The 26,611-nt window shown below is 33.3% G+C and overlaps 1 protein-coding gene across 2 annotated transcripts in view; it reads left to right on the forward strand.

Annotated features, from left to right (window-relative positions):
- Positions 1-26,611, forward strand: part of mideasb (mitotic deacetylase associated SANT domain protein b) — a 68,778-nt gene that overhangs the window by 1,827 nt on the left and 40,340 nt on the right. Inside the window, exon 1 of one of the 2 annotated variants that reach the window (XM_062040965.1) lies at positions 5,248-5,496. The exons of the other annotated variant lie outside the window; for it this stretch is intronic. The gene's annotated coding sequence lies outside the window, so the exon portion shown is untranslated. Of the gene's footprint in view, positions 1-5,247; positions 5,497-26,611 lie in introns of those variants that run through there. 2 annotated transcript variants of the gene reach the window in all.

Here is a 26,611-nt window from a genome sequence, read left to right on the forward strand (position 1 = left end):
TATACAGTTATAAAACGTTTCTCTTGCGCAAGAGATACATGTCTAAAAAACAATTATACATTTTTTAATTTTTTTAAATAAATTTATAAAACGTTTCTCGTGCGCACGAGATACATGTCTAAAAAAAATGTATACATTTTTATCTTTTATACAGTTATAAAACGTTTCTCTTGCGCACAAGATACATGTCTAAAAAACAATTATACATTTTTTTATTTTTTTTAAATAAATTTATAAAACGTTTCTCGTGCGCACGAGATACATGTCTAAAAAAAATAATTATACATTTTTATTTTTTATAACGTTATAAAACGTTTCTCTTGCACACGAGATACATGTCTAAAGAAAATTATAATTTTTTTTTATTTTTTTAAAATAAATTTGTAAAACGTTTCTCTTGCGCACGAGATACATGTCTAAAGAAAATTATAATTTTTTAAATTTTTTTAAAAATAAATTTGTAAAACCTTTCTCGTGGGCACGAGATACATGTCTAAAAAAAAATTATACATTTTTATCTTTTATACAGTTATAAAACGTTTCTCTTGCGCACGAGATACATGTCTAGAAAAAATTATACATTTTTTAAATTTTTTAAAATAAATTTATAAAACGTTCCTCGTGCGCACGAGATACATGTCTAAAAAAAATGTATACATTTTTATTTTTTATAAAGTTATAAAACGTTTCTCTTGCGCACGAGATACATGTCTAAAAAAAATTATTTAAAAAAAAAAATGTTTTTAATAAATTTATAAAACGTTTCTCGTGCGCACGAGATACATGTCTAAAAAAAAAAATACATTTTTATTTTTTATAAAGTTATAAAACGTTTCTCTTGCGCACGAGATACATGTCTAAAAAAAATTATACATTTTTTAAATTTTTTTAAATAAATTTATAAAACGTTCCTCGTGCGCACGAGATACATGTCTAAAAAAAAATGTATACATTTTTATTTTTTATAAAGTTATAAAACGTTTCTCTTGCGCACGAGATACATGTCTAAAAAAAATTATTAAAAAAAAAAAGTTTTTAATAAATTTATAAAACGTTTCTCGTGCGCACGAGATACATGTCTAAAAAAAAAATGTATACATTTTTATTTTTTTATAAAGTTATAAAACGTTTCTCTTGCGCACGAGATACATGTCTAAGAAAAAATATAATTTTTAAAAATTTTTTTAAATAAATTTATAAAACATTTCTCGTGCGCACGAGATACGTGTCTAAAAAAAATAAAAAAATAATTATACAAAAAAAAATTACCCCATGTTCCTTTAGGGCAGAGGTGTCCAAACTTTTTCCACTGAGGGCCACACACGGAAAAATTAAAGCATGCGGGGGCCATTTTGATATTTTTCATTTTCAAACTGTAACAAAATATATGGATTTGTTTTGGGTTTTTTTAACTTTCAGGGCTCTCGGGGACCATAAAGGGTCTAAGTCATTAAAATGTTAAAAACAAGTCAAATTATTATTGTATTTTTTTATTTAACGCCTACAGTAAATCTCTACAGTATATCAACTTCAGGTTGATGTAAAGTAAAAAAAACCAAAAAGGTTTTATGCCTTTTCTGTCAAAGACAACTTTGTGTTTTATAATAAAACTGAAATATGCAGTATTATTTCCCCCACTGCCCAAAACATTCCGAAAGCAATGTTTGATGAAGTAATTAGAGCCTTAAAAAGATCAATAATGCAGGACACTATTGATTTTAATTCATTATTATTTTTGAGTAATCACTGTGAAAAGATAAATAAAATCCCATTAAATATATTTGGGATCCACAAGGTGCCCCACTCATAAAGTGATACATTTTTATTAGTTTTTTTTTTACTTTCAACACTTAAGTTACGAGATCAACTTCAGATATATCTGTCCATTTTACATTTCAACTATTATTTGGTTTGTTTTTATGCTCTTTTGTCAAAGAAAGGAGCCTTGAATAGGTCAATAATTCATTATAACATTGATTTTTTTTTTTTGAGCAATGGCAAAAAAAGAAAAAGAAAGATAGACAAAATAAAAAAAACAGCCTGCATGGCAGCTTTGTGTCAACATTGCAACTCATTCCACTTTTTGTAATGTTTTCTTTTATTTTTGCAATAGCATTTCCAGAATGTGTCGCGGGCCGGTAAACAATTAGCTACGGGCCGCAAATGGCCCCGGGCCGCACTTTGGACACCCCTGCTTTAGGGGCTCCGTAGTACGTAGTGCGCATGAGAAATTTTTTATAAATTAATTTAAAAAAAAAATTTTTAAATTATAATTTGTTTTGTTTTTTTAGACATGTATCTCGTGTGCACAAGAAGTTTACATGTCTAAAAAATAAAAAAATAAAAAAAATTCCCCCATGTCCCTTTAGGGGCTCCGTAGTACGGTGGCCATTTTTCCTCATTTATTTTTATGCCTCCACAACCTGTAGAAAGGGTGGTCCCCACAAGTCATGATGAAAAACTTGGTCCCCATTCCAAATGATAACCAGCATGTGTGTGTGTGCGTGCGTGTGTGTGTGTGTTTGTGTGTGTGTGTGTGTGTTGGAATTTGAGGAAAAATGGCCACCGTACTACAGAGCCCCTAAGGGGACAAGGGGGAATTTTTTTTGGTATAATTTTTTTTATTTTTTTTACTTTTTTTTTTTAAGACATGTAAACTTTCTCGTGCGCACGAAAAACGTTTTATAAATTTATAAAAAAGAATAAAAAATGTTTTTTGTTTGTTTTTTTTAGACATGTATCTTGTGTGCACGAGAAACTATCTCGTGCACACGAGAAACTTTCTCGTGCGCATGAGAAACTTTTTATAAATTAATTTTTTTTTAAATTATAATTTGTTTTGTTTTTTTAGACATGTATCTCATGCGCACCAGAAGTTTACATGTCTAAATTTAAAAAAATAAATTATACAAAGAATGTTTTCTCCCATGGCCCTTTAGGGGCTCCGTAGTACGGTGGCCATTTTTCCTCATTTATTTTTATGCCTCCACAACCTGTAGAAAGGGTGGTCCCACAAGTCATGATGAAAAACTTGGTCCCCATTCCAAATGAAAACCAGCATGTGTGTGTGTGCGGCATGCGTGTGTGTGTGTGTGTTGGAATTTGAGGAAAAATGGCCACCGTACTACGGAGCCCCTAAGGGGACAAGGGGGAATTTTTTTTGTATAATTTTTTAAATTTTTTTTACATTTTTTTTTTAGACATGTAAACTTTCTCGTGCGCACGAGAAACGTTTTATAAATTTATAAAAATAAAAAAATAAAAATTATAATTTTTTTTTTTAGACATGTATCTTGTGTGCACGAGAAACTATCTCGTGCGCACTAGAAACTTTCTCGTGCGCATGAGAAACTTTTTATAAATTAATTTTTTAAAAAATTAAAAAAATTATAATTTGCTTTTGCTTTTTTAGACATGTATCTCGTGCGCACGAGAAGTTTACATGTCTAAAAAATAAAAAATAAAAGAAATTATACAAAAAAAATTCTCCCATGTCCCTTTAGGGGCTCCGTAGTAGTGCACATGAGAAACTTTCTCGTGCGCATGAGAAACTTTTTATAAATTAATTTTTTAAAAAATGATAATTTTTTTTTTTTTTTTTGACATGTATCTCATGCGCACGAGAAGTTTACACGTCTAAAAATTTTAAAACAAAAAAAACTAAAAATTATACAAAAAAAAATTCTCCCATGTCCCTTTAGGGGCTCCGTAGTACGGTGGCCATTTTTCCTCATTTTTTTTTAATGCCTCCACAACCTGTAGAAAGGGTGGTGCCCACAAGTCATGATGAAAAACTTGGTCCCCATTCCAAATGATAACCAGCACATGTGTGTGTGTTGGAATTTGAGGAAAAATGGCCACCGTACTACGGAGCCCCTAAGGGGACAAGAGGGAATTTTTTTTTGTATAATTTTTTACATTTTTTTTTAGACATGTAAACTTTCTCGTGCGCACGAGAAACGTTTTATAAATTTATAAAAAAAAAATTAAAAAATTATAATTTTTTTTTTTTAGACATGTATCTTGTGTGCACGAGAAACTATCTCGAGAAACTTTTTATAAATTAATTTAAAAAAAATAAAAAAAATAAATAATTTGTTTTGTTTTTTTAGACATGTATCTCATGCGCACGAGAAGTTTACACGTCTAAAAATTTTAAAACAAAAAAACAAAAAATTATACAAAAACAAAATTCTCCCATGTCCCTTTAGATCAGGGGTCGGCAACCCGCGGCTCTAGAGCCGCATGCGGCTCTTTAGCGCCGCCCTAGTGGCTCTCTGAAGCTTTTTCAAAATGCATGAAAAATGGATAAAAGATGAGGGGAAAAAAATATATATTTTGTTTTAATTAGGTTTCTGTAGGAGGACAAACATGACACAAACCCCCCTAATTGTTATAAAGCACACTGTTTATATTAAACATGCTTCACTGATTCGAGTATTTGGCGAGCGCCGTTTTGTCCTACTAATTTTGGCGGTCCTTGAACTCACCTTTAGTTTGTATACATGTATAACTTTCTCCGACTTTCTGGGACGTGTTTTATGCCACTTCTTTTTCTGTCTCATTTTGTCCACAAAACTTTTAATGTTGTGCGTGAATACACAAAGGTGAGTTTTGTTGATGTTATTGACTTGTGTGGAGTGCTAATCAAACATATTTGGTCACTGCATGACTGCAAGCTAATCGATGCTAACATGCTATTTAGGCTAGCTATATGTACATATTGCATCATTATGCCTCATTTGTAGCTATATTTGAGCTCATTTAGTTTCCTTTAAGTCATCTCAATTTAATGTATATCTCACGACACACTATCTGCATGTAATATGGCTTCTAATTTGTTGCGGCTCCAGACAGATTTGTTTTTGTATTTTTGGTCCAATATGGCTCTTTCAACATTTTGAGTTGCCGACCCCTGCTTTAGGGGCTCCGTAGTACGGTGGCCATTTTTCCTAATTTTTTTGTATGCCTCCACAACCTGTAGAAAGGCTGGTCCCACAAGTCATGATCAAAAACTTGGTCCCCATTCCAAATGCATGTGTGTGTGTGCGTGCGTGTGCGTGTGTGGGAATTTCCCGCACAGCCTGTCGTGATCGCGCTCGGTCGGTAAATGACGGCGCCCTCCCCTCCGTCGCTTTGTCACAGGAACAAGCCCTAATATGGGCACGGATGTGGGCGCGGCCGAGCGAGCGATCTTGCGAAAGGGGGACAGAGGGCGTGGCTTGCGAGCAGACTGCAAAAAAAAAACAAAAAACAAGTGTGGCGTGCGAGGAAGCCCCGCGTCGTCAACTTAATGGCGGCGTGTTTTGTTGCCTTTTTCTGTGCGCCGCCGCGGTCTTGTGCGACGGTGAGCACATCCGGTTCGCGTGGATCTTTGTTTACGCGCCCTTCGCCTGTGGCGAGAGGCGGGGCTGGGGGGGTGGGGGGGTGGTGAGGTCAGCAGCCTAGCATGAGTCAAACCTCGCAGCAGTCAGGAGCTTCTCGACCAGCAGCCTGGTAAATATCATCTTATTATTGTCCTTCTTCTTCTTCTTGTCCTCCTTCTTCTTCTCTCTCTGCATGTTGTGTCAACCTGCACGTGACCACCTTTGTTGACATGTTGACATGTCCTCCCTGCTGCACTTTTTTATTTGTGGTATTTTGTTCCGCCTGACGCTGCTGCAGGCATTAGTGGTTGGCTAAGATAATCTCCCTCTCTGCCCAACAAAGGCTGCCTCCTAAATAGCTGAGCTTGCTTTGCTGCAGCCTGCGCGTCTCACTATTTGGCAGCGTGGCAACCGGACTCAATAAGTGCTGCTTGACATTTCTATCAAAGTGCTCTTTTCTTGCCCTATGGTTTTGTTTTTTTAATGGCGTGCATGGTTGCGCGCGCACCCCCCCCCCCCCCCCAAGCCTGCAGGAGAGCATCATTCTGCATCTCGTCCAAGTGCATGGAGGATCCCAGTCTGTGGAGCGCTCTCCCTGACCACCTGAGGGCACCACAGACTGTGGATGCTTTTAAAAAAGGCTTAAAAACTAGAGATAAATGCTTTAAAATGTAATATCGGAAATGATCAGTATCGTTTTTTTTTATTATCAGTATCGTGGTTTTTTTGGGTTTTTTAAAATTAAATCCACATAAAAAACACAAGATACACTTACAATTAGTGCACCAACCCAAAAAACCTCCCTCCCCCATTTACACTAATTCCCTTTTGATAATATCGGTCTGCCGATATTATCGGCCGATAAATGCGTTAAAATGTAATATCGGAAATTATCGGTATCGTTTTTTTTTATTATCAGTATCGTTTTTTTTTTTTTTTTATTAAATCCACATAAAAAACACAAGATACACTTACAATTAGTGCACCAACCCAAAAAACCTCCCTCCCCCTTTACACTCATTCCCTTTTGATAATATCGGTCTGCCGATATTATCGGCCGGCCGATATTATCGGCCGATAAATGCGTTAAAATGTAATATCGGAAATTATCGGTATCGTTTTTTTTATTATCAGTATCGTTTTTTAAATTTAATTTAATTTTTTTTTATTAAATCCACATAAAAAACACAAGATACACTTACAATTAGTGCACCAACCCAAAAAACCTCCCTCCCCCATTTACACTAATTCCCTTTTGATAATATCGGTCTGCCGATATTATCGGCCGATAAATGCGTTAAAATGTAATATCGGAAATTATCGGTATCGTTTTTTTTTATTATCAGTATCGTTTTTTTTATTTATTTTTTTTATTAAATCCACATAAAAAACACAAGATACACTTACAATTAGTGCACCAACCCAAAAAACCTCCCTCCCCCATTTACACTAATTCCCTTTTGATAATATCGGTCTGCCGATATTATCGGCCGATAAATGCGTTAAAATGTAATATCGGAAATTATCGGTATCGTTTTTTTTTATTATCAGTATCGTTTTTTTAATTTATTTTTTTTATTAAATCCACATAAAAAACACAAGATACACTTACAATTAGTGCACCAACCCAAAAAACCTCCCTCCCCCTTTACACTCATTCCCTTTTGATAATATCGGTCTGCCGATATTATCGGCCGGCCGATATTATCGGCCGATAAATGCGTTAAAATGTAATATCGGAAATTATCGGTATCGTTTTTTTTTATTATCAGTATCGTTTTTTTAATTTAATTTAATTTTTTTTTATTAAATCCACATAAAAAACACAAGATACACTTACAATTAGTGCACCAACCCAAAAAACCTCCCTCCCCTATTTACACTCATTCCCTTTTGATAATATCGGTCTGCCGATATTATCGGCCGATAAATGCGTTAAAATGTAATATCGGAAATTATCGGTATCGTTTTTTTAAATTATCAGTATCGTTTTTTTTAATTTATTTTTTTATTAAATCCACATAAAAAACACAAGATACACTTACAATTAGTGCACCAACCCAAAAAACCTCCCTCCCCCATTTACACTCATTCCCTTTTGATAATATCGGTCTGCCGATATTATCGGCCGATAAATGCGTTAAAATGTAATATCGGAAATTATCGGTATCGTTTTTTTAAATTATCAGTATCGTTTTTTTTAATTTATTTTTTTATTAAATCCACATAAAAAACACAAGATACACTTACAATTAGTGCACCAACCCAAAAAACCTCCCTCCCCCATTTACACTCATTCCCTTTTGATAATATCGGTCTGCCGATATTATCGGCCGATAAATGCGTTAAAATGTAATATCGGAAATTATCGGTATCGTTTTTTTTAATTATCAGTATCGTTTTTTTTAATTTATTTTTTTATTAAATCCACATAAAAAACACAAGATACACTTACAATTAGTGCACCAACCCAAAAAACCTCCCTCCCCCATTTACACTCATTCCCTTTTGATAATATCGGTCTGCCGATATTATCGGCTGATAAATGCGTTAAAATGTAATATCGGAAATTATCGGTATCGTTTTTTTTTATTATCAGTATCGTTTTTTTTAATTTATTTTTTTATTAAATCCACATAAAAAACACAAGATCCACTTACAATTAGTGCACCAACCCAAAAAACCTCCCTCCCCCATTTACACTCATTCCCTTTTGATAATATCGGTCTGCCGATATTATCGACCGATAAATGCGTTAAAATGTAATATCGGAAATTATCGGTATCGTTTTTGTTTTTTTTATCAGTATCGTTTTTTTAATTTTAATTTTTTATTTTTTTATTAAATCCACATAAAAAACACAAGATACACTTACAATTAGTGCACCAACCCAAAAAACCTCCCTCCCCCATTTACACCCATTCCCTTTTGATAATATCGGTCTGCCGATATTATCGGCCGATAAATGCGTTAAAATGTAATATCGTAAATTATCGGTATCGTTTTTTTTAATTATCAGTATCGTTTTTTTTTAAAATTTTTTTAATTTTTTTATTAAATCCACATAAAAAACACAAGATACACTTACAATTAGTGCACCAACCCAAAAAACCTCCCTCCCCCCATTTACACTCATTCACACTCACATTAAATATTCCACTTTGAGATATTTTTTGGGGAAAATGTTGCATATTTTGTGTTTGCCATATAAAAAATTGAGCTTTTTTTTTTTTTTTTTTTTAAAGAAGGGCCTAAAACGAACAAACAAAAAACATAAACAACAATACGACGTATAATTGACGGATAGATCTGAAGTTGATCTCGAGATTATTGTGTTAAAAGTAAACAGTAAAAAAAAAAATTATAATTTATTTTTGAACACTTTAATGAGTAGGACCCTTTTGGTTCCACAATAATTTTGGTGTGATTTGTTTTTAAGTGTCATTGCTCAAAAAAAAAAAAAAGAATTAAAATCAATGGTGTTATGAGTTATTGACCTTTTTTAAGGCTCCAATTTAGAGATGTCCCATAATATCGGTCTGCCGATATTATCGGCCGATAAATGCGTTAAAATGTAATATCGGAAATTATCGGTATCGTTTTTTTATTATCAGTATCGTTTTTTTTGTTTGTTTGTTTTTTTTGTTTTTTTTTATTAAATCCACATAAAAAACACAAGATACACTTACAATTAGTGCACCAACCCACCCCATTTACACTCATTCACACAAAAGGGTTGTTTCTTTCTGTTATTAATATTCTGCTTCCTACATTATATATCAATATATATCAATACAGTCTGCAAGGGATACAGTCCGTAAGCACACATGATTGTGCGTGCTGCTGCTCCACTAATAGTACTAACCTTTAACAGTTAATGTTACTCATTTTCATTCATTACTAGTATCTATGTAACTGTTTTTATATTGTTTTACTTTTTTTTTTATTCAAGAAAATGTTTTTAATTTATTTATCTTATTTTATTTGATTCATTTTTTAAAAAAGTACCTTATCTTCACCATACCTGGTTGTCCAAATTAGGCATAATAATGTGTTAATTCCACGACTGCATATATCGGTTGATATCGGTATCGGTTGATATCGGTATCGGTTGATATCGGTATCGGTTGATATCGGTATCAGTAATTAAAGAGTTGGACAATATCGGAATATCGGATATCAGCAAAAAGCCATTATCGGACATCCCTACTAATTAATATGTTCATCTAATTCAGGGGTGTCCAAAGTGCGGCCCGCAGCTAATTTTTTACCGGCCCGCCACACATTCTGCAAAAATTGCAAAATTGATAATATTGCAAAAATTTAAAAAAACATTTAAAAAAAAAAGTGGAATGAGGTGAAATCTAACAAGAAAAAGTTGCAATATTAACACAAAGCTGCCATGCAGGCTGTTTTTTTTAATTTTGTCTTTGTTTATTTTTCTTTTTTTTGCCATCGCTAAAAAAAAGAAAAAAAAAAGACTAAAAATCTATGTTATAATGAATTATTACTTAAAAAATATCACTTTAAAATGTTTTATGTGGAAAAAATATTGCATATATTGTGTGGTTGCCATAAAAAAACATCAAAGTTTTATTTGACAAAAGCGCATAAAACAAACAAAATAATAGTTCAAACATAAAATGGACAGATATATCTGAAGTTTATCTCGTAATTTAAGTGTTAAAAGTAAAAAAAAAACTAATACAACTGTATCACTTTATGAGTGGGGGACCTTTTGGATCCTAAATATATTTAGTAGGATTTTATTTAACTTTTCACTGTGATTACTCAAAAATATTAAGACTTAAAATCAATGGTGTCCTGCATTATTGATCTTTTAAGGCTCTAATGACTAAATACTGCATATTTCAGTTTTACTATAAAAAACAAAGTTGTCTTTGACAGAAAACCTTTTTTTTTTTTTTTTACTTTATATCAACCTCAAGTTGATATAGAGATTTACTGTAAGCGTTAAATAAAAAATAAAATAAATAATTTCACCTATTTTTAACAGTTTAATGACTGAGACCCTTTATAGTCCCCGGGAGCCCTAAAGGTTAAAAAAAAATAATCCTATTTTGTTAAGGTTTGAAAATGAAAAATATCAAAATGGCCCCCGCATGCTTAAATTTTTCTGTGTACGGCCCTCAGTGGAAAAAGTTTGGACACACCTGGTCTAATTAGTTACTATGGTCATCTAATTAGTTACTTTGGTCACTATGAGATATCTCAGATTGTAGGTGGGGTTTTATTTTTTTTCACCCTTCGCGTTCATATTTCACTGTTTGTTGCATTTTGGTTGTGTTTCGCTTGATTGTAAAATATCTTGTCAATATTCAGTGTTTTACCCTTCATAGTTAATATTGTAAATCCCACATTCTTTATTTTCATGTACATTGTGGGTGTCTCATTCAGTAAAAAAATGTCAAATTCCATTCCGTTTTTTAAGGCGGTCTGTCATAACGATTTTAGCTTTCAATCATTATTGTGAGGTTTTGTATTAGTGTTCCTAAAAATAGATATACCGGCCCCCAGACACACTTTTTATCTAAATCTGGCCCCCCGAGTCAAATAATTGCCCAGGCCTGTATTAGGTTGTTCTAGTTTACCCACGACACAATCGTTAGCATTCTAATATTAGCATGCTAGCTCTTTTGCAAGTAAACACCTCTGTGTCAAGGATGTTGATCAGACCTGGGCAAATTAAGGCCCGGGGGCCACATGCGGCCCGTTAAGATTTTCAATCTGGCCCGCCGGACATTCCCAAATAATTGTTTTAGATCTTTAAGATGGAAAGTGTAGCCGCCATTATGATGTGCACTCATGTTTTTTAATGACCGTAAGTCTTCAACTATACAAAGTAGAGATGTCAGATAATATCGTCCGATAAATGCTTTAAAATGTAATATCGGAAATTATCGGTATCGTTTTTTAAATTATCGGTATCGTTTTTTTAATTTTATTTTTTTATTAAATCAACATAAAAAACACAAGATACACTTACAATTAGTGCACCAACCCAAAAACCTCCCTCCCCCATTTACACTCATTTACACTCCATCCATCCATCCATTTTCTACCGCTTTCATTCACACAAAAGGGTTGTTTCTTTCTGTTATTAATATTCTGCTTCCTACATTATATATCAATATATATCAATACAGTCTGCAAGGGATACAGTCCGTAAGCACACATGATTGTGCGTGCTGCTGCTCCACTAATAATACTAACTAGGGATGTCCGATAATGGCTTTTTGCCAATATCCGATATTCCGATATTGTCCAACTCTTTAATTACCGATACCGATATCAACCGATACCGATACTGATATATACATTTGTGGAATTAACACATTATTATGCCTAATTTGGACAACCAGGTATGGTGAAGATAAGGTCCTTTTTTTTTTTTTTAAATTAATAAAATAAAATAAGATAAACAAATTAAAAACATTTTCTTGAATAAAAAAGAAAGTACAACAATATAAAAACAGTTACATAGAAACTAGTAATGAATGAAAATGAGTAAAATTAACTGTTAAAGGTTAGTACTATTAGTGGAGCAGCAGCACGCACAATCATGTGTGCTTACGGACTGTATCCCTTGCAGACTGTATTGATATATATTGATATATAATGTAGGAACCAGAATATTAATAACAGAAAGAAACAACCCTTTTGTGTGAATGAGTGTAAATGGGGGAGGGAGGTTTTTTGGGTTGGTGCACTAATTGTAAGTGTATCTTGTGTTTTTTATGTTGATTTAATAAAAAAAAACAAAAAAAAACAACAACAAAAAAAACCGATACCGATAATAAAAAAAACGATACCGATAATTTCCGATATTACATTTTAAAGCATTTATCGGCCGATAATAACATCTCTAGTACTAACCTTTAACAGTTAATTGTACTCATTTTCATTCATTACTAGTTTCTATGTAACTGTTTTTATATTGTTTTACTTTCTTTTTTATTCAAGAAAATGTTTTTAATTTATTTATCTTATTTTATTTGATTATTTCTAAAAAAAAAAGTACCTTATCTTCACCATACCTGGTTGTCCAAATTAGGCATAATAATGTGTTAATTCCACGACTGTATATATCGGTATCGGTTTATATCGGTATCGGTAATTAAGAGTTGGACAATATCGGAATATCGGATATCGGCAAAACAGCCATTATCGGACATCCCTAATACAAAATATTTCAATGGTTGGAATCTGCGCTTATGGCTGATATACCAGTTACTATGGTCATCTAATTAGTTACTATGGTAATCTAATTAGTTACTATGGTCATCTAATTAGTTACTATGGTCATCTACGTCACAGCAGCTCAGACGAGGCACCAAGCAGTGTGGGCGGGAAGCGTTTCCACAGACGCGGAAGGAGATTTTCGCAACAAAGTTCTAAAGCTCATTGATATATCAGATGTATCAGACAGTAAGTGGGTTTATTTTATACCCTTCGCGTTCATATTTCACCGTTTGTTGCATTTTTGTTGCGTTTCACTCGAATGTAAAATATGTCGATCGAAAGGGGGTGTGACATTCATATTTTGTCAATATTCAGTGTTTTATCGTTCATAGAAAAATGTAAAATTCCATTACATTTTTTAAGGCGGTCTGTCATAATGTTTTAAGCATTCAATCAGACATTTTTGTATTAGTGTTCCTAAAAATAGATACACAGGCCCCCAGACACTTTTTTTTCCTCTAAATGTGGCCCCCCCGAGTCAAAATAATTGCCCAGGCCTGATGTTGACATTTCCCTAATGTTAACTCTAAGCATGCTATTGTTAACATGTTAGCATAGCGATGTTAGCACGCTAGCTTTATTAGCTCATTTTCAGGGCCGTTTTTTTTTTGCTATATGTGTGAGGGCGAACGCACGGGAAATAAAAATCTGAACAAAACTGGCAAGTTTTCTAGACTACCAACACTCATTTCCATCCGTAGCCCCATTATATAGAGAGAGAACGCAGCACATTTACTCCGAAGTGAGGACGGCAATTTTTCCACTTTTCCAAAACACGCCTCTGGTGCGGGTCATTAACAAGTCAGCCCCATCTCGCCCACGGGCCGGCACATTTCTGCCTCGGTTTCATATAAAACTCATGGTGTAAATAAGGCGGGAAATGGACGGGCTTTCTGCTCCGCCGCTCCCAGTCTGTGGAACGCCCTCCCTGACCACCTGAGGGCACCACAGACTGTGGATGCGTTTAAAAAAGGCTTAAAAACCCTTCTTTTTAAAAAAGCCTTTTTTAAAAATATATATGCATACTAGTTCTAGCTATTAGGCTGTTGTAGTTTTTATTTATTTTTATTTTTTTTATCTTTTAATTTTTTTTTTTTTTTAATGCACTGTAGCACTTTGAGGTTGTTTGCTCAATGTAAAGTGCTTTTACAAATACAATCTATTATTATTATTATTATTATTATTATTATTGCAGTCACGCTGTGTTTGTTTGTGCGTGCGGTTTCGGGCAAGTGTGCAGGATTGGAACAGCTGCAGCCTCTATTTTAAGGCCCGGTCGCCACACAGGGAGGAGGAAGGGTGACAATTGCAAGTCACTTGATGGAGCCTTTTTTTTGTTTTTTTTTCTAACTGAATGGTCTTTTTGTAAGGTGACCAACTCTTACTAACTAGTGCTTGATTATTGTGAGTATAGACCAGCGGTGTGCAGAGTTTTTGCACTGAGGGCCAGACACTGACAAATCTAAGAATGCAGGGGCCATTTTGGTAGTCTTCACCTTTAAAACCAGTACAATACATAGTTATTTCCTCAAAGACCTAGGAAGTGCAATTTTGGTATGAGTTTTGTGACATTTCATGCATGCAAACAGTACTATGCTAACATTAGCATGCTTACAGTTAGCATTAGTGACATACCAAAATAAGACACTGAAGTATGTACATGCTAGATTAGAATATTGGAATGCAGTGTTTCCCGCACATTCATTTATTTGTGGCGGCCCGCCACAAAAGAATTAAGGCCGCAACAAAAAAAAAAAAAATTTTTTTTTTTTTTTTTTTTTAAATTTTTTTTTTTTTTTTTTTTTTTTTGTGTCCTGTCAAGCTTCTCAGGCAAATCATATAGTTGATGTAGATGCCCATATCGGCTGTTCAGATTTACTTTACAAAAGAGAAGTGTAGGATCAAGATTTTTGGAGCTCTTTGTTCAGTGGATCAGATGTTTGATGAAGCTTTGTGTCTATCTACCACCACTACTGTTTTATGTTTATTTGTTACTGACTGTGGCAGGACACCTCTGCCTCTGTTTCACTTTATGTTGCTGGTAAATAATATGCTTGTAGTAGTAGGCTAAAGTTAAATTATTTAGTATGCACTAATTAAAGGGGCAGAGCTTTAAGAGACATTTTAGCTTTTATATTTTTATAAGATATATTTTTTGTAAGAACCACAATTAATAAATATATTTCAGTGATTAACTTATTGTTCAAATCTGTATATAAATATGTACATAAAGTGTTGTAATTATATTGTAAAATGGATGGATGGATGGACGTTTAAAACAAAACTGTTATTATTAATTAGTAAGTATACATTTTTTGAGCCTTTTTAGAGAAAATCATATCATTGTAGTAAATTATGCAAATTACTCGATGATGTCATGGTGACCACGCCCATAGCCACGCCCCCACCGCCACAGGTATCTTGGCAGTTTATGGGAAACACTGGAATGCTAACGATTGTGCCGTGTGTTGGGTTGCAAAGGGGTGGAAAGTTTCCGGTAGATTTCTCGAAACTTTCCGGAAATTTACCACAGGAAGTTAAGCTCGGGAAGTTTGGAAATATTGACCATTTTTTGATTATTCGAAGTTGGACACCGTCCATGGGAATGAATGGGAATATATGGGAATGAATGGGGAATTACAATAATGATATATTATTGAGCACTTGTCTACATGCTGCTGCATCTTTGTGGTGTTTTTCACGTAGCTCTTTGCACAATATTTGCAAATGTACACCGCCTTTCTGCCTACATTGGTTGGGGTGAAATGTCTCCACACATCAGATGGTGTACGTGGCATTATTCTGTTTGTATTTATTTATTCTTGTAAAACACTAATGCAATGCCACACACAGATATAAATAGTCAGCTAAACAATTGGAGTAGTCCTTTAAAAATATTTGACTGATGGACAAATGAATAGAAATAGGCTAGATGAATACATGAACAGCAGAGGTGTGGACTCGAGTCACATGACTTGGACTCGAGTCAGACTCGAGTCATGAATTTGATGACTTCAGACTCGACTTGACAAAATGTAAAGAGACTTGCAACTCGACTTAGACTTTAACATCAATGACTTGTGACTTCACTTGGACTTGAGCCTTTTGACTTGACATGACTTGCTACTTTCCCCAAAACCCAAAGCTTAAAAAGTTATTTGGGAGCGCTCCGTAGCTTTCATTTTGTACGTGTCTGTCTGTCTATCAGCGTGTGTGCTGCCTGTCTGCGTGTGTGCTCTCAGTACAACAGCCAATCAAATTAGATCTACATTGTTTTCATCACACAGCATTCATCCAATCAAATTGCAGGACAACCAATGAACAAGAGTTGTCAAACAATGCGCCAGTGAGAAAGATTTATACCAAAGTTGGTTTCGTTCGGATATAAAAACTACGACTTGGTCAACGAATTGCCGTATGCAAATCACGCAGTTGGAATATTACAGACGGAGACGCAACAACTTCCAACTTCGTTCGACATTTGAAGTTGCACAAAGAAGGGTAAGTTTTGAATGTAAGATAACGTTTATTGGCTAAGTAACATGACTTTTATTTGCTGTGTAGTTAAATCAGTGAGGCTGTAAACTCACTGCTAACGTTATAACCATAGACATCTTATAAGGGTACACAGCATCGAGCGCTACTGCCTACTGGCGCAGACGAGACGCGGGGCCGCCATCTTGGAGTGGTGATCCGCTCCACTCAGTGCAATTCATTTGGCAGGAGCAATGAACTGTCAACGCATTTAATTCATTTTACCTCACTGAATACCACTCATTTTCACGCGCTTTTTTGTCATACGTGTAGCTATGATAACGGACACATGTTTTATTATTCATAGTTTGCTTAACAGTAATAGAATATTCTTATACGCTATAAGTGACCAGACGTCCGAGATCAAAACTGGGAATATAATCCCAGAGAAGGGGGGAAAAAACGGTCAGCTATTTTTAAATTGAAGAAACAATATGATTACGTTATATATACATGCTCTATAAACAATGTATGAATACATTAGATATCTATATATCTTATAGACTGTATCTCTGTTGCTGCAGCAGCAGAGAGTTTATTCTGTCGTGACACTTTGTACTGATATTTTGTATTACATTCTTCCCTTAAATGATCATGTTTACAGTGATTGTTATATATGTATTTTTTATGTATGTCGCTTTGGATAAAAGCGTCTGCCAAATACTTAAACATATATAAACACCTGAAAGTCTTTATATCAGCTAAAACCACCAATCTCTTTCACTGGATTCAGAATAAAACCAAATTCTGTTTTACCCAACAATGTTAGTATTTGAATATTGTTACTTGAAGACTTATTCCTGGTTACAATTATACTGTTAAGAAAGTATTGTCTTATATTTTGCCTAAAATGAGAATGCATTATAATCAATGGCGGCTGGTGAATTTTGTTTTAGGTGGGGCAGAAAGTTTGTAAACCAAACCCCTGTAGGGGCGTCATCCTCCCCCAGAAGATTTATTTGTGATTTTCACATACAAATATTGAAGATCTTTGCTCCTTCTCAACTCTGTGGTAATGTTATTTTCATAAAATACAACCAATAGTACATTAATGTTAAATCTTACTTGTGAAAAGTAATCCCCCGATTCCTATTTTCAACAGTCCGCTCATTTGAGCAGGAAAAAGCTGAACACCAGCCCGGCATCTTTGTTTTCTACCTGTCAACTGTCAGTTTAGGCTGCTCGCCGGCTCCTCATCACCACTTCAAGATGCAAATTGCTCGCGTCACAGCAACCAATATTGCGTCTACATATAAGATGTTTATGGTTATAACGTCATTTCAAACACGGCAATATGTTGCGTCCACTGCAGTTTGCTACCTTATTCATACTTTTTGTCAAGTGATTTTTTAAGCAGGGTTGCATGAGGTATCACACACAGTAACATAACGTTAGACGGCGGTCAGCAGCACCGCATATTTTAGCCACCTACAAAAAGACAAACATAGTCAAATAAAGGTCAGTTAAAATATATACCATATTAAGAATATGTGTACATATTGCATAGGGCCCTGACATCTAAAAAGTACAACTCTGTTCATTGTTATGTTCATGTATTTGTTATGTTTTTCATGTGTACGCACACATCAACACACATACAGTACGAGATGAGATCAATGAGATAAGGTAAGAACAGAATAGAAACTGCTGTGGAAGTAGTTACAATGCAATATGCCATGGAAATACAATGTTAACACTTTTGTACAAATAAGTACAGTTGCACTTGTTTTTGCAAATGTGTTTATTCTGTAAAGGAATGAGTTAAATGTTTAAAATTGTTTAAACTATTAAAATGACTGGTTAATAGTGCTATTATGAATTGCAATGTCAGTACTATTTTCTTTCCTGCTATTTCAAATGCACTTGTTTTAATAAATAAATACAGCGTTTTAAAAGCATACACAATCTGTGTAAAAATATTAGTCTGTGGTCAAAAGGACTTGAAAGGACTCGAAACTCAAAATGCAGGACTTGTGACTTGACTTGAGACTTTCCAGTCTTGACTTTGGACTTGACTCGGGACTTGCCTGTCTTGACTCGGGACTTGACTCGAGACTTGAGGGCAAAGACTTGAGACTTACTTGTGACTTGCAAAGCAATGACTTGGTCCCACCTCTGATGAACAGTCAATCAGCATGCTGAATCAAACTATAAGCTACATTCTTGTCTGACAACAGAATGGCTAGCAGGACAGAAGGCAGAGAAAACTACACCTTTTGATTTAGTTGAACTTTACACATCACAAAAAAGGTCAATTCGGATCGCTAACGTTGTTAGCATAAATGAATGGGATTTAACATAGAGAAAAGGAGCGTCACGGCTAACGGAGAAATATTTTCGGTTCATTATGAGACTGTGGAGGTACATAAACCTAGCTAGCTAGAGATATTTGCCCCAAAATCATTTAACAAGTACAGAAACAGCTAGCTAGCTTGAGTGTAAGTCTGCTGGAGTAGTCTACAGTCATACAGTAACAAGCAATTACACCTCTATTACACTTAAATACCATAGATCTAATATATTTACCCCAGTAATATCATCAACACTTACCTGACTGGATGAAGTCCTTGGCCTCAAATACTAGTGTGGCCTCAATAGCCCTGCTGTAGTGTGTAGCATGCTGGGAATTATCTGTGCGTGTGATGGAAGAATGCACTGCACATGTGATTGAGGAATGCACAGTGCAGGGTTGAAATTCTACTGAATTTGCATTATCTCAGGTTTTTTTTAGCTAATAATCATGCTGCGAGATCTAGCATGTTGCATTCAATGTTTATTCCCATTAATTCCCGTGGAAAGTTTCCAACTTTGAATGTTCCCGGAATTTTGCAACCCTAGCCGCGGGCCGTTAAGCAATTAGCTACGGGCCTCAAATGGCCCCTGGGTCCCACGTTGAACGTATGATGGCGGCCTGCTTTTGACAAAAGACAACAGAGTGACTCGCAAAAAAAACCCCCAGCTTCAGGAAAACAGCGTTGTGCAATAAAGTGATGACACAAAGCAAAACAGGTTGCATAGAGCAGTAATGGTGAGCCCTCAGGCTGCTTGGACACCGTGTAAACACAGCGGTGTAGTCCCTAGTAGGGCTGGCCCGATACAACTCGTCCACTTCCCATACGATAGCAATATTGGAGACTTAAGTATTGGCCAAAACCAATATAAATCTGATACGATATTAGCAATAATCAAACATTTTTAGGTTTAGTCAAACTTAGAACAATGATAGGTATGAAAAAAAATGCTAACCTATCTGGAATGGGCTTATGCTGTCTTTAAGTTAAAATGGAGTGGTAATAGTTTTTTTGGTTACACCTAGTGGCCACAATAATTCATGAAGTTAAGTTCAGTCAGTTGAATGATGCGGATTCGTGTGTTACTAGATACTTTCTAGTATGCTTCTGCCTGGGAGACGTTGTATGTGTAAGTAACTATTTGGTACTTGTTTATATTGACAAATGTGCTGTTTTACACTGTTCAATGATTATTACGCACGTCTAGCTTGTGTGCTATTGTGTGCTTATCTGTTGTGTAGCTGCTAGGCCTAAATGTGCCAACTGGAGGACATTTAGATGTGAACTGGCTGTCCAGTTTTGCAGGCCTGCTGGTAACAGAGATTATACTGGAGAGTTGTTTCTGCTGGTATCGGACAGATCTCTGATATCGATATCATGTCGTCAGCGTGAAAAAAGACATGATACTGCTTCTGACCCATCCCTAGCTTGATGAGCCCACCATGTGTAGACGCCCACTCCTTTCTAAAAAAAAACAACCCCAAAACAGCCTTTGCTACATATCTTAAATTAAATCCCTTTCAACTTTCCATCAGTCAGCTGCAGATGTGGGAGTGTAAGTTCCACCATTAAAGTGTCCTAACCTAGCAAATGTTAGCACTTTAGCGCACATACAGTAGCTATGTTATTTGTGTCCTCCAGTCCCACATCTATTACATTGTTGTATGTGATACATGACATCTATTACATTGTTGTATGCGATATATGACATCTATTATGTTGTTTTATGCGATATATGACATCTATTACGTTGTTGTATGTGATATATGACATCTATTACGTTGTATGTGATATATGACATCTATTACGTTGTTGTATGTGATATATGACATCTATTACGTTGTTGTATGTGATATATGACATCTATTACGTTGTATGTGATATATGACATCTATTACGTTGTTGTATGTGATATATGACATCTATTACATTGTTGTATGTGATACATGACATATATTATGTTGTTGTATGCGATACATGACATATAGAATGTTGTTGTATGTGATATATGACATCTATTATGTTGTTGTATGTGATATATGACATCTATTACATTGTTGTATGTGATATATGACATCTATTACATTGTTGTATGTGATATATGACATCTATTACATTGTTGTATGTGATATATAACATGTATTACGTTGTCGTATGTGATACATGACATATATTACGTTGTTGTATGCGATACATGACATATATTACGTTGTTGTATGTGATCTATGACATCTATTACGTTGTTGTATGTGATATATGACATCTATTACGTTGTTGTATGTGATATATGACATCTATTACGTGTTGTATGTGATATATGACATCTATTACATTGTTGTATGTGATACATGACATATATTACGTTGTTGTATGCGATACATGACATATATTACGTTGTTGTATGTGATCTATGACATCTATTACGTTGTTGTATTGTGATATATGACATCTATTTACGTTGTTGTATGTGATATATGACATCTATTACATTGTTGTATGTGATATATAACATGTATTACGTTGTCGTATGCGATACATGACATCTATTACGTTGTTGTATGTGATCTATGACATCTATTACGTTGTTGTATGTGATATATAACATGTATTACGTTGTCGTATGCGATACATGACATCTATTACGTTGTTGTATGTGATCTATGACATCTATTACGTTGTTGTATGTGATATATGACATCTATTACATTGTCGTATGCGATACATGACATCTATTACGTTGTTGTATGTGATATATGACATCTATTACATTGTTGTATGTGATATATGAGATCTATTACATTGTTGTATGTGATCTATGACATCTATTACGTTGTTGTATGTGATATATGACATCTATTACATTGTCGTATGTGATACATGACATCTATTACATTGGTTGTATGTGATATATGACATCTATTACATTGTTGTATGTGATATATGACACCTATTACATTGTTGTATGTGATATATGACATCTATTACATTGTTGTATGTGATATATAACATCTATTACGTTGTTGTATGTGATATATAACATCTATTACATTGTTGTATGTGATATATAACATCTATTACATTGTTGTATGTGATATATAACATGTATTACGTTGTCGTATGTGATACATGACATATATTACGTTGTTGTATGCAATACATGACATATATTACGTTGTTGTATGTGATCTATGACATCTATTACGTTGTTGTATGTGATATATAACATGTATTACGTTGTCGTATGCGATAAATGACATCTGTTACGTTGTTGTATGTGATATATGACATCTATTACATTGTTGTAAAAGTACCACTGATAGTCGCACACACACTAGTTGTGGGGAAATTAATCCAAAAAGTATTCCATTATTCCTCATCTTGTTATGTCACAGCTTTGTTCCAAAATGGGGGTAAAATAATCATTCTTGTCCTCAAAATTCTACACACAATACCCCATAATGACAATGTGGAAGTGTTTGTTTTTTTGTTGTTTTTTCTTTTTTTAGAATTTTTAGCGTATTCATTGCAAATAAGAAAGTAAGACGTGGCTTGCACATACAGTAAGTATTCACAGCCTCGGCCATCAAGCTCCACATTGAGGTCAGGTGCATCCTGTTTCAACTGGTCATGTCTAAGATGTACCTGCTTGTGTGTGTCTGTGGCTTTAATGCTAATGAGGTGTGTGTCTTCACGCTTGTGTACTCCATCCAACTTTTTATGTGCAGCACATCCGGAAAGTATTCACAGCGCTTCACTTTTTCCACATTTTTTTATGATTATATGCCTTATTCCAAAATGGAATAAATTCATGGACTTCCTGACTCCTCTTTCAATCATATTACGGCAGTGGTCCCCAACCACCGGGCCGCGGCCCGGTACCGGTCCGCGGACCGATTCGTACCGGGCCGCACAAGAATTAAAAAAAAAAAAAAAAATTTTTTTTTTTTATTTTTATTTTTTTTAATGAAATCAGCATAAAAAACACAATATATACATTCTATATCAATATAGATCAATACAGCCTGCAGGGATACAATCCGTAAGCACACGTGATTGTATTTATTTATGTAAAAAAAAATTAAAAAAAATCTTTTTTTATTTTTTATTTTATGAAATCAACATAAAAAACACAATATATACTTTCTATATCACTATAGATCAATACAGCCTGCAGGGATACAGTCCGTAAGCACACATGATTGTATTTATTTATGTAAAAAAAAATATATATATATTATTATTATTATTATTTTTTTTTTATGACATCAACATAAAAAAACACAATATATACATTATATATCAATATAGATCAATACAGCCTGCAGGGATACAGTCCGTAAGCACACATGATTGTATTTATTTATGTAAAAAAAAAAAAAAAAAAAATCTTTTTTTTTTTTTTTTTTAATGAAATCAACATAAAAAACACAATATATACATTCTATATCAATATAGATCAATACAGCCTACAGGGATACAGTCCGTAAGCACACATGATTGTATTTATTTATGTAAAAAAAAAAAAAAAAAAATCTTTTTTTATTTTTATTTTTTTTTATTAAATCAACATAAAAAAACACAATATATACATTCTATATCAATATAGATCAATACAGCCTACAGGGATACAGTCCGTAAGCACACATGATTGTATTTATTTATGTAAAAAAAAAAAAAAAAAAAAATTTTTTTTTTTTTTTTTTTTTTTATGACATCAACATAAAAAACACAATATATACATTATATATCAATATAGATCAATACAGCCTGCAGGGATACAGTCCGTAAGCACACATGATTGTATTCATTTATGTAAAAAAAAAATAAAAAAATTTTTTTTTTTTTTTTTTTTTTTTTTTTATGAAATCAACATAAAAAACACAATATATACATTCTATATCAATATATATCAATACAGCCTGCAGGGATACAGTCCGTAAGCACACATGATTGTATTTATTTATGTAAAAAAAAATAAAACTTTTTTTATTTTTTTTATGAAATCAACATAAAAAACACAATATATACATTCTATATCAATATAGATCAATACAGCCTGCAGGGATACAGTCCGTAAGCACACATGATTGTATTTATTTATGTAAAAAACATAAAATAATTTTTTTTTTTTTTTTTTTTTTAATGAAATCAACATAAAAACACAATATATACATTCTATATCAATATATATCAATACAGCCTGCAGGGATACAGTCCGTAAGCACACATGATTGTATTTATTTATGTAAAAAAAAAAAAAAAAAATTTTTTATTTTTTTTATGAAATCAACATAAAAAACACAATATATACATTCTATATCAATATAGATCAATACAGCCTGCAGGGATACAGTCCGTAAGCACACATGATTGTATTTATTTATGTAAAAAAAAAAATTAAATTTTTTTTATTTATTTTTTATTTTTTTATGAAATCAACATAAAAACACAATATATACATTCTATATCAATATAGATCAATACAGCCTGCAGGGATACAGTCCGTAAGCACACATGATTGTATTCATTTATGTAAAAAAAAATAAAAATATTTTTATTTTTTTTATGAAATCAACATAAAAAACACAATATATACATTCTATATCAATATAGATCAATACAGCCTGCAGGGATACAGTCCGTAAGCACACATGATTGTATTTATTTATGTAAAAAAAAAAATTAAATTTTTTTTATTTATTTTTTATTTTTTTATGAAATCAACATAAAAACACAATATATACATTCTATATCAATATAGATCAATACAGCCTGCAGGGATACAGTCCGTAAGCACACATGATTGTATTCATTTATGTAAAAAAAAATAAAAATATTTTTTTTTTTTTTATGAAATCAACATAAAAAAACACAATATATACATTCTATATCAATATATATCAATACAGCCTGCAGGGATACAGTCCGTAAGCACACATGATTGTATTTATTTATGTAAAAAAAAAAATATTTTTATTTTTATTTTTTATTTTTTTTTATGAAATCAACATAAAAAACACAATATATACATTCTATATCAATATAGATCAATACAGCCTGCAGAGATACAGTCCGTAAGCACACATGATTGTATTTATTTATGTAAAAAAAACAACAAAAAAAACATGTTTTTTTTGTTTGTTTTTTTATGAAATCAACATAAAAAACACAATATATACATTCTATATCAATATAGATCAATACAGCCTGCAGGGATACAGTCCGTAAGCACACATGATTGTATTTATTTATGTAAAAAAAAATAAAACTTTTTTTATTTTTTTTATGAAATCAACATAAAAAACACAATATATACATTCTATATCAATATAGATCAATACAGCCTGCAGGGATACAGTCCGTAAGCACACATGATTGTATTTATTTATGTAAAAAACATAAAATATTTTTTTTTTTTTTTTAATGAAATCAACATAAAAACACAATATATACATTCTATATCAATATATATCAATACAGCCTGCAGGGATACAGTCCGTAAGCACACATGATTGTATTTATTTATGTAAAAAAAAAAAAAAAAAATTTTTATTTTTTTTATGAAATCAACATAAAAAAACACAATATATACATTCTATATCAATATAGATCAATACAGCCTGCAGGGATACAGTCCGTAAGCACACATGATTGTATTTATTTATGTAAAAAAAATATATATATATATATATTTTTTTTTTAATGAAATCAACATAAAAGCACAATATATACATTCTATATCAATATATATCAATACAGCCTGCAGGGATACAGTCCGTAAGCACACATGATTGTATTTATTTATGTAAAAAAAAAAAAAAATTTTTTTTTTTTTTTTTATGAAATCAACATAAAAACACAATATATACATTCTATATCAATATAGATCAATACAGCCTGCAGGGATACAGTCCGTAAGCACACATGATTGTATTTATTTATGTAAAAAAAAATAATAATTTTTTTTTATTTATTTTTTATTTTTTTATGAAATCAACATAAAAACACAATATATACATTCTATATCAATATAGATCAATACAGCCTGCAGGGATACAGTCCGTAAGCACACATGATTGTATTCATTTATGTAAAAAAAAAAAAAAAAAAAAAAAAAAATTTTTATTTTTTTATTTTTATGAAATCAACATAAAAAACACAATATATACATTCTATATCAATATATATCAATACAGCCTGCAGGGATACAGTCCGTAAGCACACATGATTGTATTTATTTATGTAAAAAAAAAAAAAAATTTTTTATTATTATTATTATTTTTTATGAAATCAACATAAAAAACACAATATATACATTCTATATCAATATAGATCAATACAGTCTGCAGGGATACAGTCCGTAAGCACACATGATTGTATTTATTTATGTAAAAAAAAAAAAAAAAAATTTTTTTTTTTTTTTTTAAATACACTCCCCCCCCCCCCCCCCCCCCCCACCGGTCCGTGGGACAAATTTTCAAGCGTTGACCGGTCCGCAGCTACAAAAAGGTAGGGGACCACTGTATTACGGGATCTTTAACGTAAACGGGCTATTCTGAATAATAACATGTGGATGAAGTCGGCATGCAGATGGTGCCGAGTTTTTCACTAGAAACCCAAAACGCTGGGAAATGTGGCACGCACGGCTGTGCCAAAGTCTGCCCAGAAACCTGGCCATTGCTGAATGGTAACATTTTTGATACTCATAGCGGGGGAGGGGGGGGGGGTGGTTGCCACGGCGATAGAATGGTTACAGGCTGTCAACATTTTTTTTTCAGCCTGCTCTCGCTGCTATCTCACACATCATCAGTTCATCTCGTTCACTTTCACTTTGTCCTTCCTTTGTGGTCCCTTTGCGGCTCAAAGGGCACAGACCTCCCTTTCCATGACTCATACTGGGCTTTTAAAATGTGCTTCTTTATTGTTCTTATTCAGTGTTTAGTGGCCTTTGCGGGGATTTAGATGGCATCATTTCATGTCATTTATTGTGGCGGTGCTCCATCACCTTTATTGTGATAGCCAGCATTATTTGGATCATGTTGCAATGACAGCATGTTTTGCAAAGGTGCTGGAGAGGTCCACTGGGACCAAAAAGGGTACGAGCTATTTCTTGGATTTTCATTACGTTATGACATGTTGTTTTTTTTTAAGCTAGAG

The sequence above is a fragment of the Entelurus aequoreus genome, linkage group LG03 (genome assembly GCF_033978785.1).
Source record: "Entelurus aequoreus isolate RoL-2023_Sb linkage group LG03, RoL_Eaeq_v1.1, whole genome shotgun sequence".
NCBI classification, from domain to species: Eukaryota; Metazoa; Chordata; class Actinopteri; order Syngnathiformes; family Syngnathidae; genus Entelurus; species Entelurus aequoreus.